A 21,325-nucleotide genomic window follows, 5' to 3' on the forward strand; every position below is an offset into this window, starting at 1 on the left:
ATACATACTTTGTTGGCAAAGTGATGTCTCTGTTTTTAAAATATGCTGTGTAGTTTTGCCAAAGCTTTCCTTCTGAGGAGCAAGTGTGCTTTGATTTCATAGCCACAGTCACCATCCGCAGTGATTTTGGAGCCCAATAAAATAAAATATGTCACTGCTTCCACTTTCTCCCCTTCTATTTGCCATGAAGTGATGGGACTGGATGCCATGATATTCATTTTCTGAATGTTGTTTTCACTCTCCTCTTTCATCCCCATTAAGAGGCTCTTCAGTTCCTCTTCGCTTTCTGCCATTAGGGTGGCATTATTTGCATATCTGAGATTGTTGATATTTCTCCTGGCAATCTTGATTCCAGCTTGTGAGTCATCCAGCCTGGTATTTCACATGATGTACTCTGCATAGAAGTTAAATAAGCAGGGTGACAATATACAGCCTTGTAATACTCCTTTCCTAATTTTGAATCACTCCATTGTTCTATGTCCAGTTCTAACTGTTGCTTTTTGACCTTCATACAGCTTTCTCAGGAAACAGGTAAGGTGGTCTGGTATTCCCACTCTTTAAGAATTTTCCAGTTTGTTGTGATCCACACAGTCAAAGGCTTTAGCATATTCAGTGAAGCAGAAGTAGATGTTTTTCTGGAACTCCCTTGCTTTCTCCATGCTCCTACAAATGTTGGCAATTTGATCTGTGGTTCCTTTGCCTCTTCAAAACCCAGCTTGTACATCTGGAAATGCTCCGTTCACCTACTGCTGAAGACTAGCAAGGATTTTGAGCATAATCTTGTTAGCATTCAAAATGAGCACAATTGTACAGTACTTTAAACATTCTTTGGCATTGCCCTTCTTTGGGATTAGAATGAAAACTGACCTTTTCCAATCCTGTTGCCACTGCTGAGTTTTCCAAATTTGCTGGTGTATTGAGTATAGCACTTCAACAGCATCATCTTTTAGGATTTTAAATAGCTCATTTGGAATTCCAGCACCTCCACTAGCTTCCTAGGGCCCACTTGACTTCACATTCCAGGATGGCTCTAGGTGAGTGACCACACCATCATGGTTTTCCAGGTCATTAAGACCTTATTAGTATAGTTCTTCTGTGTATTCTTGCCACCTCTTCTTAATCTCTTCTGCTTCTGTTAGTTCCTTACCATATCTATACTTTATCCATGCCCATCCTTGCATGTAAACCTCTGCTGGTTGGTGTATACAACTAGGAAATTGATCAGTCATCTCTGAGGCCTCTCCACATCTAAAACTGGATGGTTTCACATTTCTGCATCAGAAATGCTAAAGGTACTAAAATCTTGGTCACCATCTAATGAACTTTGGATTTAATGATCACTTAATTATTACTACTTTGTACAATTCCAAGCCTCCAGAATGTCATAAGAACATATAAGCATCTGAAATGATTGGCCCCTTTTATTTCTTTTGACCAGCTCTTAGGACAAGAAAAAATCTGTAACAACATGGATATTCAAAATAGTTTGGACCTTTAGTCAGAAGATATTCTAATTGTAACCACACAGTGGAAGTATCATGCTTTTCCCATGTTGTTCTTACTTGGAGCACTTCCAGTAATTCAAGCTAGCAAAATACTTTGAAAATATACATATGTTGGAATTTGACTCAAAATAACTATCATGATTTGCATTGTCTACAAAGGGAGTTAACTAGTACGATGTATGTGTTTTGGGGTGCCCTGTATGTGCTTTTACAAGAATTTTATCTCTTTGATGATTTAAAGCATATGTTGAGGTATTTTGAAGATTATTTTATCAGAAATCATCCAGTTTGAAAGAAATACCAAGGCTCAGCCCACAAGTTTATGCAAGATGTATATGCACACATGCATGTATACACATACCTACACACACACATGCAAATGGGTGTAAATCATCCTTTGTACCCCAGCAGTTGGACTGCCATATTGATAAATAGGGCCTGTCACATTAATTTAATCCTGAAATGCTCTGAAACAGTTTTGGTGTAAAAATAAATTCCATAGGGTAATGGAATGTGCTAAGCCTTTAACAAATGAATGTTTAATGACTATGAAAAAGACATAAACAATGAGAAACAAAAATTACAGATTTGGTAAACATATCCTCTAAGTTTGCAAAGCTTGTAAAATATTTAGAGGAGGCAATGTCATATCATACTTCACATAATGCCCTTGAAAAGCATTTCTGCCAAGGTCGTGTTAGAGATCTTGCTACTGAATAATGTCAAAAATATTCCGTGACTCTAAGACTCACAAAACATACTGACCCAATGATGCCTTATTAACAACCGTTATGTACTTTAACACAAGCCTCTGAGGTTCCAAGGGTTTTCATCTCTTTTGTCAGTTCTAATCAACAAATGGTAAAGTTTAAGAGTGCTTCCCTGAGAAGCATCTGAGGCTGCCTCTGGGATCAGAATCTTGATTGACTGTTGATGTCGTCAGTGGGAGAGGGATGCAGGAGTGGCTGCACAGATGCTGGACATCTTCACATGGCTCCACAGACACCCACTGGACCACTCTGCATGACGCTGGCAGCACAAGCTTCCTCTCACCCAGTTTCCATCATGTCCCCATCCCTTCCAGAATCTGAAGCAGCTCCAGATTGCACTTCAGATAACCTATAAGCATTATCTGTATTCTTATATCGATTGATTATCTTTCGTAGCTGCCCCAACCCTCCCTTTCTCACTTTCCCAATCAAGTTTTCAACTCTCTTCTGTTTCCCCCTACAATATGGGCCTCCTCGTGAGTCACTAGGTCTTCTCCTTATTTTCCCATCATCCTCAACCACTTCCATCTCCTGGCCTTTACTGGGTGAATCCCTTTTCCTTGGCCAGTCTCCCTACCAGTCTGGGCCAGTCTCATCCTCAAAACCTTGGATTTTAACACCCAAGATTCTTTGTAAGAAGCAAATTTCTGGTGCCTAGTTTTAGCCCCATTCCCTCAGTTTTATACTATGAGGCTTATACTGAATTATCATACCCTTATTCTTATGTTGATTTATTGCCATTTTCTGATTAAGAGGGTTGTTTTCTCTTTTCAGTTAAAGTAGATGTACCATAAAAGGAAGGTACCACATCTTTTAATTTTCTACAACCCAAGCCAGAGCTTCTTACCTCAGTAAATGCTGTGCTATTCTACTGCTGTTATGATATACCAATTGGTATATACCAATATACCACACATTCTTTTTAAAATATTCTACTTTTAACCCTGCATTATATGCATAAAAGGAGAAGAATAAAAGATAGTGAGATGTTGTCTGTGCTTTCCATGTCCAGTCACAGGGTCTCACTTGCATTATCTCATACAAGGCTATAATCAACCCTATGAGGAAGATATCATTATTAAGCTACCTGTTCTAGGCAAGAAAATTAAGGCTCAAAGAGAATAAGAGACATGCTCAAAATTACACTGTTAATGAAACTGTCTTTCTATTATACTTCACTGTCTCACCTTTGACAAGGTTCAAAGAAAGTAAATGCCTACAGAGGAAAGAAATTAGCCCAACTACAGAGGTTCAGGATGTTGAAAGATCCATATTTCGGAATCCTCAGTTTTCTGAGAACTCTCTTTTTTGTATAAACAAGAAAAGAAAATATGTAATCACATTACTTTTTTGTAACCTCAACAGAGAAAAAACACTATTGGGTGGACATTGCAAAAACTGGGTATCTACTTTTTCCCATGGGTAAAAGCAGACAGGATGGATTTATTCTGTCCATTCACTTCTCATATTGATGTCACTCTTCTCAAGTTCCATATAATCAATCCTTTTTGTTTGTAATCTTATTTTAATTGACTTTTAATGCCCTTCTGGCATCCCAAACAAAAACAGTGAGGAAATGAATATGACCATAACACAGGCAGAAGAAGTAACAAGGACTTACATGTTTATATTTTATCTTTATTAAAAACTTACATTTTCATTTTCACTGATAAAAATGAAACAGCCTCCCATGCTGCATGATTTTATTTACATAAGATTTATTTTATGAAAGGAAAATCTGTAGGAAGAGAGACAAAATCTGCTGTGGCCAGGGGCCAGAAGTAAGAGGAAGAGATTGACTATGAAACAGTGTAGAGAGAACTTCATGGGGTGATAAAACATGTTCTATATCTTTATTGGGGTCATGGTTAACGATTGCATTCATTTGCCAAAATTCATTGACTGTATACCTAAAAAGGATGAGTTTTACTCTACATAAAATTCACTCCCTAAAGTTGGTTTAAAAATAAAAGAAAAAGCTTTGACTAATTTGAAACATAAAATCTGACAGTAGTAAGAGAATACAGACCTTGCCTGCATGTGGATATACATAGCTTATCTGTTACAATATGTATTTAAGTTCAGGTGGCAATCTATGATTTTTTTCCCAAAGACTTTGAGAGTGGCAAGAGCATTTACATTAGACTGACGTAACGTTTTGTGGAATAGAGAGCTCCCTTCAGAGAAGTCAAGAGCATACAGCCTGGACATTTTCTTTCCCATATAGTAAAAGCACTAGTTGGAATGTCAGTAAAACAGTGGTATATTGATCCTTCTTCAAGGAGTTGGGTTCTACCAACATAGCTTCCCCATGGCTGCAGTCCAGGGAGTCACAGAGAGTTGGACACAACTGAGCAACTGACCTACAACAACATCGCTTCTACTTCAGGACATTTGTTATTAATAAAACAGATGAGCTCTCTTCACCTAGATTTCCAATTCCCAGGGAATAATGTATCCAGGGGTTCTCTAACCCCTGCCCTACCTCCAAAAAAATTACAAATGAAGTAAGTCATGTACAATCACTAAATTTCTGATATATCAAAACAAGGAAATAAAGGATCAAATATTGCAAACTATCATTAGTACACTACTTAACAGAAAAAAATTATTTTGTTAACTCAGGTTATTATTAATGACATTATAATATTACAATATTACAGTTTCCAGTAATTATGTTACCCAGAGTGCTCAGGAAGAGAAAAGTTAAGTCAAACCTTTCAATTTCTTCATTTCCAGTGAGATTTAAAAATTGTTTATGTATTGAAAATGTGCCCATTATTAACAACAATAAAAACTCTATACTTACTAATGACTTCTATGAAAGTGTTATCTAACTTCTCGGTATATTTTTAAACAAATCCTCACTTGGATTTTCATTATTCCTTTTTGTAATCTCAATCACAAATACTTATGTGATTAGTCACTATAAAACTGTGAAAGTTGTATTAACCTATTCAAATTTTATGATAAGAATTTTTAACATTTCAGGCTATAAGCTGATTCTGAAGAACAGAAGGAAACTAGGATCATTACCTAATTAAAACAGCTCCTGCCAAATGCAGAATGGTCTGATGTTGTAAATGTGTTTTTAATTTCTGCTATTTCAACAGAAAATAAAATATAAACAAAAACACAACTACTTAATAACCTCATGATTTCACTTCTAAACTAAGCTGTTTGGTTAATTTTTTTTAAGTACCAAAAGAAGTAGATAAGAGCACTGACTTGTAGGTTTAAATGTCATGTGAGGATAATAATGAGCATAAAGTCTAAAGTCATTTTCAAAGTGTAGTATCAGTCAGTTATCACCTTATTTGCCTTGTGTCAAAATTCTAACAAATTCTTTAATGACAACTAGTTTCAGATACTGTTAGCTTTTACAAAGACAAATAGTGTACTTCCTAGATAGAGACAGTTCACCAAAGGAATATAGCAACTGAGGTCAAAACATGTCCACAGATGTTAAGATATTACCCTTCCTAAAGGGCATGTACCAAGAATTGATGCACTGAGCAAAGGGAAAGAACTGAGAATCTTCTCGAATTTCCAAGTCTTGTTAACAAGCACCATTATCGAAACTGCAGACCTTTGGAAACAGTATGGTACAGTGGTTTTGATACTATAATATACTTTGATACTTGATACTATATTTCAATATATTGACGTATTCTTAGCTATTAGGCAAGTAACTATGGGGAAACATAGCTTAAACTCTTTGTGCTTTACTATAAAATAGAGTCAATAAAGTTGTTGTGAGGATTAAATAACACATATAAATTCCTAGAATAGTACATAGAATATACAGTTGTTGTTCTAGTTTAGTTGCTAAGTTGTGTCCAACTCTGCGACTCCATGGACTATAGTCTGCCAGGCTCCTCTGGCCATGGGATTTCCGAGGCAAGAATACTGGAGTGGGTTACCATTTCCTCCTCCACAGGATCGTCCTGACCCAGGAATCAAGCCTGAATCTCCTGCATTGGCAAGCGGATTCTTTACTGCTGAGCCACCAGGGAAGCTCAGAATATAGGGATCCCCCCTTAAGTGTTAGCTAGTATTGTTGTTATCGCTGCTTTTGTTATAGTAGTAGTAGCTATAGTTCTTGGAGCATCTACTTTTTTCCAAACACTGATATATTTTAATGTTCTTTATCTCCGCAAAATAGTATGTTATCTTCATTTTACAGATAGGAAAACTGAGTTCAGAGAGTTTAAGTAACTTGTCCAAGGACATGTCAACTGAGATGAGCCTGAATTCATATCAAGATCTGTCTCCATCTACTTTGCCATTCCAGCAGATTGACTCTTCATTTTCACATATTTGAGAGATTTGAGATGTTTTTTTACTCAAAATAGTACAGTGAACCTCCGTCTATAGGTCAGGAAACAACAGTTAGAACTGGACATGGAACAACAGACTGGTTCCAAATAGGAAAAGGAGTACGTCAAGGCTGTATATTGTCACCCTCCTTATTTAACTTATATGCAGAGTACATCATGAGAAACGCTGGGCACAAGCTGGAATCAAGATTGCCAGGAGAAATATCAATAACCTCAGATATGCAGATGACACCACCCTTATGGTAGAAAGTGAAGATGAACTAAAGAGCCTCTTGATGAAAGTGAAAGAGGAGAGTGAAAAAGTTGGCTTAAAGCTCAACATTCAGAAAACTAAGATCATGGCATCCGATACCATCACTTCATGACAAATAGATGGGGAATCAGTGGAAACAGTGGCTGACTATATTTTTGGGGGCTCCAAAATTACTGCAGATGTGATTGCAGCCATGAAATTAAAAGACACTTACTCCTTGGAAGGAAAGTTATCACCAATCTAGACAGCATATTAAAAAGCAGAGACATTACTTTGTCAACAAAGGTCCATCTAGTCAAGGCTATGGTTTTTCCAGTAGTCACGTATGGATTTGGGAGTTGGACTATAAAGAAAGCTGAGAGCTGAAAAATTGATGCTTTTCAACTATGGTGCTGGAAAAGACTCTTGAGACTCTTGCAGTCCCTTGGACTGCAAGGAGATCCAACCAGTCCATCCTAAAGCAGATCAGTCCTGGGTGTTCATTGGAAAGACTGAAGTTGAAGCTGAAACTCCAATATTTTGTCCACCTCATGCGAAGAGCTGACTCACTGGAAAAGACCCTGATGCTGGGAAAGATTGAGGGCAGGAGGAGAAGGGGACGACAGAGGATGAGATGGTTGGATGGCATCACCAACTCAATGGACATGAGTTTGGGTAAACTCCGGGAGTTAGTGATGGACAGGGAGGCCTAGAGTGCTGTGGTTCATGGGGTCGCAGAGTCAGACACGACTGAGCGACTGAACTGAACTGAACTCAGTACAGTGAAGTCTTTGAGAAAAGGCAATAAAGCCTCAGTACATAGTTCTTAATTCTCACAAAGAATATTTGTGTTTATTCTCTCATTAGTAAGATAATTAATCTTGACACATCCCAAATAAAAACGTGTGCTAGCCTCAGTGGATTCTTAAGTGACTTTTTAAGGTTTTTTCAATTAAATAAATGTTAAAACCTGAAGTGTGCTCTAGTTACGTAGCAGAATAACTAACAAGAGGCATAGTACCTTAGTAGCTTCATAGCAACTTGCCAGAGACAAAGTGTTTTATTCTGAAGAGGAGACTAAGGTTCCCCTAATTCTTTCCTCATCTGTGCAGTATGCATTCGATAAGGCCCTCAGGAAGAATACAAGCATACGGCTTAAAACCTACTGTTGCTGTTCTCAGAGCACTTATTTACTATACCACACATCGAATATGGTTTAAATTTCTCTTGAGTTCCCTTTCTTGTTTATATCTTATGTTTTCAATGAGTGAGGCAAGAGACAGACTATCGCATACCTTTTTTTTTAATTTTCCCTAAATTAGATCTCAGAGCACATTTTTCAAGTGCAATTGAAATTAACCAAATTCATGCTCGCTTTGGCAGCACATATACTAAAATAGAAATTAACCAAATTCTAAGTAGAAGATGATGGTTATCACTTCATCGCTGTGTTCGTGACTGTTAATCTACATAGACAGTCCTATTAAAGGAACAGAAAGTAAACCAATGGGAATTGACCAGTAAAGCACAAAATAGGACAGAGAGTCAGATGTTTAATGTGCTGCGATGGATTCATTGGATAATTTTAAAAAGACACAAAGATGTGGAATCAAATCTTTCAGTACTGACCAAAAGGATTGGAATTTTTTCTTGCTGGCCAATATACCCAACAACATTTTTGGAAAAAAAAAAATGAAGAAGAAGAAAACATCACTGTGTCTAGTAAAAACAGTTTGTCTCCAGGATATTTCTCATTCTCAATTGTCTGAGTTTTCCAAGTCAAACCAGCTGAAATAGAAAGTCCTTAAATGGCTATAATTCGTGAGCCATAACCTGGGTAATTTATGGTTTGTAGTCCAAGAGTTCAAAATGGGAAGGATAAGCAACTATACTTCCCATCTAAAATGTGTGTGGGAGTGAGGGAGTGGAGGGAGCCGACATCCTCACCACCAGGGCTTTGGAGCATCATCATGGTTTGAAATGTGCACATTGCCCATTAGTGTACAATGTTGCAAGGTGCAAATTCCTGAATGTAGTCAATGTGGAAATCTGGATTGAATTTGACGTGTTAGTGTGTTGTTGGTACATCTCCAATATTCATAATTTGTTACCCTGGCATCTTTCATCACACTCATTAAGAAAGAAGGGGAGAGTACATGTGGCCACCAGATTCATTTTTTTATTTTTGAAAGAAAGCCGCATCCTTTAATTATCTCTTGCCATCTTATTGCTCCAATTATTACTGCAACTTTGAAATAATTCTTATTTGACATAGGCTTTTTAATCAAGAATAAATAAGACCACACAACCTCCTGATGAATACATTAAAAACATATGTCTACTATGATAAATACTCTCATGGGAAAAAGAAAATTTTAGTTAAAAAAGAAGAGCCAAACTTAGTGATGGAACCAGACTCAGTTGTAGTCCATTTATTACCTTTTCTAAGGTTGCCCCTTCTTCAGGAAATTAAACCCCTAATGTACTGAATAAGATATGTGTGTATGCTTTCTGTCAGAATATCACAGTTTGGTCTAGAAGGTCCTGAGATTGATTCTGCTCTCAACTTTACCATATTCTAAGAGTGAGAACCATAGCGGGAGAGAAGAGAAGAGAAACTGAGTTATGACATAAAACTTATAAAACTTTAGGACGTGACGAGCAAGTCTGAAGCTAGGTCTCATTGACCATTAACCATTCATCTGAAATTTTCTAAACTTAATCAGATAGTATGAAAAGCAGTTGGACAAAAAATAATTCTAAATACTGAGGGGAGAATTTTAATGCCTGACATTAAATTACCAACTTGTGAAATACATCTAAAATAATGGGAAGATTGGTATCTATTTGACATAGTCCACACATGCGTGCATGCAAGCCAAGTCACTTCAGTCGTGTTCGACTCTGTGATCCTATGGACCGTAGCCTACCAGGCTCCTCTGTCCATGGGATTCTCCAAAGAATCCTGGAGTGAGTTACCATGCCCTACTCCAGGGTATCTTCCGGACCCAGGGATTGAAACTGCGTCTCTCAAGTCTCCTGCATTAGCAGTTGGGTTCTTCACCATTAGTGCCACCTGGGAAGCCCCAATCCACATTTACATTTTTACAGAAGCATATAAGGTAGAGCAATGTGACATTCGACAGCACAGATTAATAACAGAGAAGAACCTAAAATACAAGACGCAAAAAGGATAAAAGGAAGAGGGGAACAAGAAGAAAGAAAAATAACAGGACAGAAAATAGCAGGACTAAAAGGGAAATCAAGTTACAAGAGAAAAAAAACCATCAATCAACAAGCTAGAAAACAATAATTTGTTTTGTGAATCTAACAAGTTTGCAGAATTTTCATTGAAGTTCTGGTTGAGAATTTGTGTTTTATTTTGTTTGTCACTTCAGATGTTATCAAAGCTTAGAGAGATCCCAGACACCCAGGCCAAGTAACAGAAAATTAATAGGCCATGGATTGGCATAGAGAACTCAAATTGTAAAAGGGCCAGTTAGAAGGGGAAAATGAGCATGACATCTCAAAGTGACATGGTTGGCAGCTGTGGGAATTGTGTAATTGTACCGTGTCAGAGCTGTGAGAATAATTTGGAGGCATAAATCTTCACAAAGAGGAGATTTTTGCAGTTACGAGAATTAATAAGTGCACCAAACAGACTCTGCACTCAATAAATACTTGTTAGGATAAACTGAATGAAAAGGAGTGGGTGAAAAATAAACAAGGGTAGGGAACTAAGAACAGAGCCTTTGAAGATGCCCTCAGCTGTGAAATTAGTCAACCAAAGAGACCTAGAAACAATCACAAAAGAGGAAAGAGGCAAAAAGGGAAGGCACAGTGTCAGGGAAGCCAAAATTAAGAAATATTTGATAAAAGACATGGCCCCTAGTGTCAAATGGAAAGAACCAATGTAGGCAAACTGGGTTAGATCTATTGAGGGGAAATATGCTTCAAAACGCCTCCAGAAGGGATATGATCGTTTAAATTTTCTGAAAATTTTAAGGGCTGAGGCTTGTAAGTTGAGGCATTTTATGATAACAAAAATCAACAACTATGCAAATTAAGCCAAAGCCAATTTCAGCTAAGGAAAAAAGTTTTTAAGCTATCGAGAAAGGGATGACAAAAAAAAGGAAAGAAAAAATATCCTTCTGATGGAAAAAAAATCATCTGAGCTTTGATAAAGTTAATGACATCATGCTACTGCATAACATTCATTCTTGTTCCACTTTCTCAGAAGAAAATAAAGCAGCATTTCCCCCAAAGGGCAGGGAGATTAAGGCCTTCTCTGTGAATATTTAGAATTAGTTTATTATTTAAAAGAAGTTTTACAAAATACCGGGAGTCTTACCCTGGGATTCTTGGGATGATGGACTTGACACCCCTCCACCCCCATACTGCATTCCATTCTTACTGTGGAAAAGGGTCTCACGCTTCCTTCAGATTCTCAAAGAACTTCTTATACTATAAACAGTTAAGAATCACTGTTCTAGAGAAAGTAATACTTTGGGCCACTTGGGGAAAAGGTTTAAAGGAGTTTTGATGGCAAGTTGGGCTGACATGTGCACATTCTTCTTCATCCTCACCACCTTCCCCTCCGTCTCTATGGAAGTGTGGCTCTCCTCTTGGGCTTTCTCTTTGTTTTAAATCTCATCTCCTTTCTGTTTCTTCTCAGTCTCTTTTGTCTCATAAATATTGTAGTTCCCAGGACTCCATGTCCAGTCTTTTTCTCTTCTTGCTTTATATATTCTATTCGGTTGATCTGTGTTCTATCTGGCTCTAACAAATTTCTATGGGATGGTCATAAAATCTGGAAACATAGGTAGATAGAGAGCAAGTGATTTATTGATACTATATTATAAAACATGACAAAATATTATTATCTCTGTATTCAGAATTTATGGTCACCCTGTATATATTTGTGGTTTCCAAATCAATCTCAAGCCAAGAAGTCTTTCTTGAGCTGGATATGATTTTCAGACTGTGGACTGTCCATGGAGCACCTCAACTTGGCATCCTCCAGAGCGTTCGCACATAATGTGTTAACATCACCTCCCCTTGCATTCCCCAGTTTAGAGGTGGTATCCCCATCCATACTCAACTCCCAAAGCAGAAACCTGGGAGTTACCCTCCGTAGCTCCCAGCTTTCTGAGAGTTGTACTCAGCAGCTCCCTCTTCACTACTTCTCTTTCCAGCTGACCACCAATTCTCTTTATTCTATTCACAAATACTTTTCAAAGCTTCCCCCACCCTAGTCCATCTCCACTGATATCATCTTGATTTAAGCACTTATCATTTCTTTTTTTGCAATTTTTTAAAACTTTTTATTTTGTATTGGGGCATAACTGATTAACAATGTTTTGATAGTTTCAGAGGAACAATGAAGGGACTCAGCCATACATATACATGTATCCATTCTCCCCCAAACTCTCCTCCCATCACTTATCATTTCTTGCCTCAACTATTATATTAAATCCTCTTCATAATCTTCTTAATCATAATCTCACCTCCTTCCAACCAATCCCTCCTCCAAAGAATCTTCCTAAAATGCGAATCTGATTGTGATAATCCCTTACTTCAAGCTCTCCCATAGCACCAGTTGCTGATCAGTGTGTCCCAAACTCCTTGGCTGGGCATATATAGAAGCCTTCAGCTTCTACTTTTTCCCCTCATCTCTTTGATATTACAGCCACAACCACTAACTTGACCTTCCCCAAATATGTGATGACCCTTCTGCCTGATTCTCATCAGTGAGGAGCCTCTATATCTCCTTCAAGGCTCAGCTCAAGATTCCCTGAAACTACCCATTTCCCCACCACTACCACCACCTCTCGGAATTTAGACTTCTTTTTTTGTGTGCTCCACAAGCAACTTACATCATTATCATATTACAATTGTTTGTTTAAAATCTCTTCTTCACCAAACTGGGAGCCCCCAAGGACCATTTATTCACTAATCGTTGTATCCTTAGCACCTAGAGATCATTACGTGTTCAATGCAAGATTAATAAGTGGGAAAAGGAAATAGATTGCTTAGAACCGGAAGAGAATTTGTATTTTGTGATGAGCAAAGCGCTTCATGTAACAAATACTAGCTCCTGACCTAGATTAGGCATGTAAGGTTTTGTTTTTGTTTTTTAAGATTTTTTTAATGTGGATCATTTTTAAGGTCTTTATTAAATTTGTTACAATATTGCTTCTTTTTGTTAAATATTTTGGTTTTTTGGCTGTGAGACATGTGGGATCTTAACTCCCCAATCTGGGGTCAGACCCGCACCCCTGCACTGAAGGAGAACTCTTAACCACTGAACTGCCAGGGAAGTTCCTAGGCATGTAAGGTTTAAATGGTCTGGAACCATAGAGACCATCATGGGACAGGACTTAAGAGCCAAGCACAGGTAATAACGAAAAAGACCACCACTGGGGAGTAAGAGGAAGTCCAGGGTGGCAGACGATTCAGGGAACCCAAAAGGATAAGACACACCCGATTTCTTAAAGAAAATCCATGGAGGTGGGGAAGAAGGGGTTGTCGATGAGACCTAATGGAGTGCCCTGGCGGTTGAAGAGCTCACAACAATGTCAAGAGTCAGGCCATATTTTGAGATTCTGATTGAGGATAAGCAGTAGTAAAGATGTCATTGGGCAGGAAGTAGTGCCCACTCCCAGGGAGGAATTGGCAAGGCAGGTCTTGGCCAGGCTGGGACTCTCAGCAGGTCATCAGGACTGGGAATCAGGCACATAGAAACAAGGTAGATTTTGCTTCAATATCAAGGTTTGCCTCAATTCAGTTCAGTCACTCAGTTATGTGCGACTGTTTGTGACCCCATGGACTGCAGCACACCAGGCCTCCCTGTCCATCACCAACTCCCGGAGTTTACTCAAACTCATGCCCATTGAGTCAGTGATGCCATCCAACCATCTCATCCTCTGTCATCCCCTTCTCCTCCTGCCTTCAGTCTTTCCCAGCATCAGGGTCTTTTCAAATGAGTCAGCTCTTCACATCAGGTGGACAAAGTATTGGAGTTTCAGCTTCGACATCAGTCCTTCCAATGAATATTCAGGACTGATTTCCTTTAGGATGGAATTGTTGGATCTTCTTGCAGTCCAAGGGACTCTCAAGAGTCTTCTCCAACATCACAGTTTAAAAGCATCAATTCTTCGGTGCTCAGCTTTCTTTATAGTCCAAATCTCACATCCATACATGACTACTGGAAAAACCATAGCCTTGACTAGACGGACCTTGGTTGGCAAAGTAATGTCTCTGCTTTTTAATATGCTGTCTAGGTTGGTCATAACTTTTCTTCCAAGAAGAAATATCAAGGTTAAGGGGAACTTAGTGTCAGGGACACCCTAAACTGGGAGCAAAGCCAAATACAGAGTTCCAGCTACAGTACTGAGGCTGTCATGGGAGGATTGAGCTAGAGCCCCCAAAGTCCCACTGAAGAGGGATTGATTGAGGGTTGGAAAGAGAGCAGGATGCTGTCTCAGCCTGAGGGGGAGCACAGTGACTGGGGAATCAGGCAGGCCCTGACGACCTCTGAGGGACACGGCACTCAGGAACTTGAACATCCTCTTAGCATTCCTAGTTTTATTCCTTCTAATAAGATATAATATTTTTCTGTTGGAACTTTTTCCAATAAAACCCTCACAATTCCAAGGACACATGGGTTTTTCTCCTTCAGAGTAAGATACATAAAGATAAGTCAAATCAGGCTAAAAAACGTTTGTTTTTTCTTACATCTTAGAAAGCTATGGTACATATACACAATGGAATATTACTCAGCCATTAAAAAGAATAATTTTTTTAAAAAAAGAATACATTTGAATCAATTCTAATGAGATGGATAAAACTGGAGTCCATTATACAGAGTGAAGTAAGCCAGAAAGGTAAATACCAATACAGTATATTAATGCATATATATGGAATTTAGAAAGATGGTAATGATAACCCTATGTGCAAGACAGAAAAAGAGACACAGATGTATAGAACAGACTTTTGGACTCTGTGGGAGAAGGTGAGGGTGGGATGATCTGAGAGAATAGCATCGAAACATGTATATTATCAAGTGTGAAACAGATCGCCAGTCCAGGTTGGATGCATGAGACAAATGCTCGGGGCTGGTGCACTGGGATGACCCAGAGGAATGGGATGGGGAGGGAGGTGGGAGGGGGGTTCAGGATGAGGAACACATGTAAATCCATGGCTAATTCATGTCAATGTATGGCAAAAACCACTACAATATTGTAATTAGCCTCCAACTAATAAAAATAAATGGAAAAAAACTGAGAAATAAAAGTCTGACAAAACAGAATCATTGAATTCCTTCAAAAAGTATAAAACCAAAAGCTGTTAGAGCAGAACCGAGCACTCTTTAGTCAGTCATTTTACACCCCAGGGTTTGGCAGCATGATTCAGGCCACTATTCTTGCCTGGAGAATTCCATGGACAGAGGGATCTGGCAGGCTACAGTCCATGGGGTCACACAGAGTCGGACACGACTGAGTGACTAACACAGACAACAAGGGGAGGTCATCTGGAGGTCAAGGAGGTGAGCTTAGGGTTTCCCACTTTCTATGTTGAGGTTCAGATCCTACTTGTAAAACCAGAGTTCTGAGGATAAATTAAAGGTTGTAAATGACCCATCAAACATAACTTTCTTCTTTTATAGATGAAGAAATTGAGGCTGAGAGAAGTTCAGCAAAATTCTAAAATCATGCTCTGGCTGTGGCAGAAATCTGACAACACAGTGGAGACTGAGAAAAAAGCTCTTCACACATTTTCTGAAAACTTCCAGTCTACAGAAGAGAGTTGGAGTCCCACTGCACATGTTCAGGAAGCCCACAGAGTGGTATAAATTTTAAACAAAGGCATGATTGGAAAGGTATATACATTTATACTGATCAAAGCCAATACTTTCAGCTTTATACAATTAAAAAAAAATCTTGAAGACAAAATGACAAGTGATCCTATCTTTACAAAAGTTAAAGAATGGTTTGGGCTGAGCAGACCAGTGAGATTGAATCAAGAAAACATAAGTCATTCTGTGTCTTTCAAACAAAAGGACATTGGTACAGAGATGAGTTACATAGATGATAGAAAAGCTGAGAACCCAAACCAAGAATGGTGAAACTTCACCATGACAAGCTAACCAGGAAGACACCGCCACTCCTTGGGTGCAGAATCAGCAGTGGGAGGGGGTGTTCTCCAAGTCCATCCAATGGGAGCTGAGCCCCAAAAGGGTTTCTAGGAGGGGATGGGCCCACAGAGGGAGAAGCTCCCCAGAAGGGGCCTAAAACCCTGGAGAAGATATGGTTGCTACTCTTTCCAAAAAATCACAAAAGACTTGTTTTCAGGATAAGGGAAAGTCAAGTTCAATGAGGAAGTGACTCTTCCCAACTCCCCCCGGCCCCCATCTCTTACTTTCTGGTTTTTGCTTGCCATCTGATTCAACTTCCTCAACCCAAAGACACCTTCAAGAGGAGAGTTTTCCAGTCCATTTTCCAAAGGAAGGAAGCAATCCAACAATGCTGATCCAGGCCAACGGCCGATATCCTTTGGAGTTAGGAATAATGGCATGAGGAGTGAGCCATCACAAGACAAAGTGACCCAGAGAAGCATGCTTCCTGAGCATAATGAAAACACAGAGGTTAAATTGACAACTAACTGCATTTGAATCACCTTCCAAGTTCTACTTTGCTTAATTAATCCTTTCCTTCACTCTTTGACATAGATTGGACCCTTAAAGGAACATTTTAAAGCCACACAGTCAATTGCCTTCTTCAAGTCAGCAAAAGAATAATCCAGAAAGAAAAAAAAAAAGAATAATCCAGAAAGACAGGAAACAGAGGTGTCAACTCTGCTTTACCAGTGAGGTGTCTCTGGAACCCACCATTTTTCATATCTCTTCCTTGAGAGCTGAGGAAAACACCAGGGAAGGTCTCTGGCCTGAGTTAATTATTTGGGGGAATATGCAATAAAGAATCATAGATTCCCATTGTCAAGGTCATGCTGACCTATGGAGGTTTTCCAGCATTCCAGAACCTGATTCATTCCAGTGCATTGCTTTGTTATGGTGTCAGCTTGTCAGTGGGCCAGGTGACAGGAGTCAAGCCACCTCTGAGCCAGCCAAGCCTGAAGTCACAGAAACAGATGTCGGATTCTAAACTTTCCCCTTCTCCCTTCATGTCTGCACCCTCACCTGGATGCTCAGCCCACCCCTAACCCATCCCACTTCCCTTATTCATTTATCAACTCACTTACTAAACTTTCATTGATGATCTGTGATGTGCCAGACACTGGGAGCAGAACAAAGAACAAAACAGGCAAAAATCCCCATCATCATGGTGTTATAATCTAATCTGGGGTGATAAACAAATAAGTAAAATATATAGTTCATCCAATGATGACATGGTATTTTGAAAAAATAACAATAGAGTAGGGGAAGGTCATGTGTCTTCCAGGATAAGAGCATCAATGTAATAAGAGGGCCAAGAAAGATCTTTTCATCAGAATGACCTTCAAGCAAAAATCAGAAAGTGTGAGAGTATATTCCTAACAAATATCATAGGAAAGAGCATTTCAGTCAGAGGAAATAGCAAGCGTAAAGGTCCTAGAGGTAGACCGTGACTGATGGCATGCAGGAAGTCCACTGGAGTTAGCGTAGAATGGATATAGAGAAGAAATAGGAGTAGAAGACAAGCTTAGAGATGAGAGAGAAAGGACATTTTACAGTACTTTGTGGCTTTTTGAAGAACTCTGACATTTACTCTAATTTAGATGGAGAGCCTGCAGAGCAGCAGAGTGACATATGCTCCAACTTGCTTTTTCATAAGCATCTCCCTATCTGGAGAACAGAGGATAGGGTGTAGAGGACACAATGGCAAAAGCAAGGAAATCAAATTGCATTTAATCCAGGGACAAAGGTGGAGGCAATAATTATTGGATTCTGAATATAGTTAGAATTTTTAAGTTCCTATAAAGAATGAATTTGTGACCATTCATCCTCCTGAGTCTTTGAGTTAAATCTAAGATTTCCATTAATCTAGGATGCTAGAACTACTAAGCTCAGGTTAGTTCCTTGAACCAAAATTAAAGAACAAATGTAAGAGCACCAAGGTGGGAAGGGCATGGGATGGACTGGAAGACTGGGATTGACATACATATGCTACTGATGCTATTTGAAAAATAGATAACTAATGAGAACTTATGCTATAGCTCAGGGAACTCTCCTCAATGCTCTGTGGTGACCTAAATGGGAAGGAAATACAAAACGAGGGGTGTATATGTATATGCATTGCTGATTCATTTTGCTGTACAAACTAACACAGGGCTTCTCAGCTGGCTCAGTGGTAAAGAATCCACCTGCCAATGCAGGAGACAGTGGAGATGGGGGTTTGATCCCTGGATCAGGAATATCCCCTGGAAGAGGAAATGGCAACCCATTCCAGTATTCTTGCCTGGAGAATCCCATGGACAGAGGAGCCTGGCGGTCTATAACCCACAGGGTTGCAAAGAGATGTATGCGACTGAGCACATATGCAGAAACTAATGCAACATTGTAAAGCAACTACAGTCCAATAAGAATGAATTTTTTAAAAAAGAACACACACAAAGAATTTGCCAGGTGGAAAATGCAATGAAGAGGAGAGGCAATAGGAGGTTAATATTGGTTAGGATGACAACAGCAGCAATACATTGAGATCCTAATATTGTTCAGTTTCTATATTAAGAAGCTTATGTATGTTATTTCATTTAATCCTTAAAGCAGCCATATGAACATATCCTCTTAAGAGGAAGCGATAGCCCAAAGTCCTAATAACATTGTCTAAATCACATGACTAATACAAGGCCAAGCTAGAAATAGAGACCACCTCACTTCTATAAAGTCTGTGGTATTCCCTCAACCCTCTACACTGTAGTCATTCATTCAGTCAACAAATATGTGCAGGGTGCACCTGCATAAGACACAAGAGAAGGTACCCAGCCTCAAGAGACTTCTAGTTGGAAATACAAAACTATGCTCAGAAGATTATTGCTGGGAAATACAGTTCTCTTTCATTCGTTCTTTCTAATAAATATTTATTGAAGACCTCTTCAGTTCTGGCATAAGAAAGGCCAGTCTCTTTTGTTGTTGTTATGTTGTTTTTCTCTTTGTTAAAAATTTTATTGGAGTATAGTTGATTTCAATGTTGTGTTAGTTTCAGGTGTACAACAAAGGGAATTTGTTATACATATCCATATATAGACTCTGTTTTAGATTCTTTTCCCATATAGGCCATTACAGAGTATTGAGTAGAGATTCCTGTACTGTACAGTAGGTCCTTATCAGTTATCTATTTTATACATAGTAGTGTGTATAAGTCAATCCCAATCTTCCAATTTATACCCCCCCACACACACGCCTTACACCTGGTAACCATAAGTTTTCTACATCTATAACTCTATTTCTGTTTTGTAAGTAAGATCATTTGTACCATAAAAAAGTCATTCTCCTTTGAAGCTTACATGTTGGTGGGAGGATCCAGGCAACAAACAAATGAAAATGTAAATCCCCTCAGGTGGGGATGCATACCATGGAGAGAAAGTCAAGCTGCACAGTGGTCACAATCCTATGTGCGTTGCTCAGGGATGTTCTCTCTGCTAGATCACATTTAAGTGAAGACCTGGCTGGGGTTTTTTGTGCCATCACACAGCTTAATTAAAAAATCTTAGCTTGCTTCTGTGGGACTATTAAGCAATGGAGCAGGTGCCAAAAAAAGAAAAAGATTTAGAGCTACTTTTATGCAGATGAGAGTTATCCAGGAAAGTGCCAATAAGAGACACCCCCAAAGGGGACTCTGATAGGTGGTGCATATCACTGAGTTTGACAAAGCCATGAATCTGATGGCAAGACCAACAAAAGGGAACTCAGAATCTAAAGGCCAGCAAAAGCAAAGTGGCCCCAAGAGAGGCACAGCAGTTGACTATACATTTCTATATGTGTATATACTGCTTGTCACAGCAACAGCTACGTATATTAGGACTGAAATTCTAAGTGGATGATAAATATCAGCATAAGATAAACTAATCGAGGGAAATAGAGCTAAGTTAAGGCTTCATAAATCTACAGTGTTTAGGACTGCTGAAAGATAAAATGATCAGAAATGTCCACCTGGGGATTCAAAAAGAAAAAAATAGCTAGATTTGCTGAAAGGCCCAGTAAATGTTTGGAGAACTGAATCCCTACAGAATTTCTTGTATAATTTCTTGATTCACATACCAGCAGCAAGGAAACTGCCTGAAAGCTTGTGAGAAATGCAGAAGAGCAGGCCGACTCCAGACCCCCTGAATCGAAATCAGCGGTTTAATAAAGAGCCCCCAGTGGTGTGTCTGCACGTTAAAGTTTGAGAAGCTTCAATGTGGGCTTCTGCTGCCTTTAAAGGCATCACTGATGAAGCAGGTTAAAGAAAGAAATGGCTCATCTTCAGATAGAATGCAGAGACACCTAATTCTCTTCTTAGATTTCAACCAAAAAACCCAGGAAGCCCCTCTGTTTGCTAGGCAAATGAGAATTGGTGAGGAAGGAATTTGGAAGAAAGGTATGAGCCCTTAATTAAGAGCAGTCCCAGACTAGCTACCAACTAAAGCAATGGAAATTATAGCCAACGAGCGACAATTCAATTTCGGTAACTGGAATTTCCAGATGCACGGAAAATATGAACTTTTAGAGGACTTCACAAACATTAACCTTTCTGCAAAGTCTTCAGTGGCCACGAATCACACTTGCTTGCAGAGCACTGAATTCTAACCATTTCCTATAGTGAACCTCAGCCCAACAGCCCTGACCAAGTCCACCAGGAGCCGAATCCAGGAACTCTGTGTTCTAAGACAAACCCACACATGTGTTGCTCTTGCTGTTCGGAAAGTGCTTTCTGGGGAGGCCTCTTCCTTCTCCACCACAGTGTTGAGCAAGGGGTGGGGAAAATCATATCATTATCCCATATATTCTTTTCATCCAACCACAATTACAGGGGGGCTTGCAGCATGTTACACAAACCTGTTATTGAGGTTGAAGCTGAAAAATTCAAGCCACACAATAGTAAGAATGGGCCTGTTCAGTTACTTAAGCAAGGGAGCTCAACCTCAAACCAACTTGTTTAAGGCTCTTCCACCAGCCATGCTAACTGCAGTGACACAGCAGAAAGTGGACTCATGTCCATGCTGATGACCTGCAAAGAGACAGAAAAAAGAAACAATTCTGAAAGCATTGAGTAGTATTAACTTCATGCTAGGTGCTGTGTTAAGGACATTTCATGCTTTTTACATTTGATCTTCAAATGTAGTACTCTCCAAGCCTATGATTATCTGTATTAGTTTTATATTATTCTATTAGTGTCTATATTATTACTGTGTGCTATTATAATTATCTCTTTTATTATATTACTAATATTTCTAGTAAGTATAGAAATAGGATTCAAACTCTGACCACTTGGCTCTAAA

This window comes from Cervus elaphus, chromosome 12, assembly GCF_910594005.1.
Source record: "Cervus elaphus chromosome 12, mCerEla1.1, whole genome shotgun sequence".
NCBI lineage: Eukaryota > Metazoa > Chordata > Mammalia > Artiodactyla > Cervidae > Cervus > Cervus elaphus.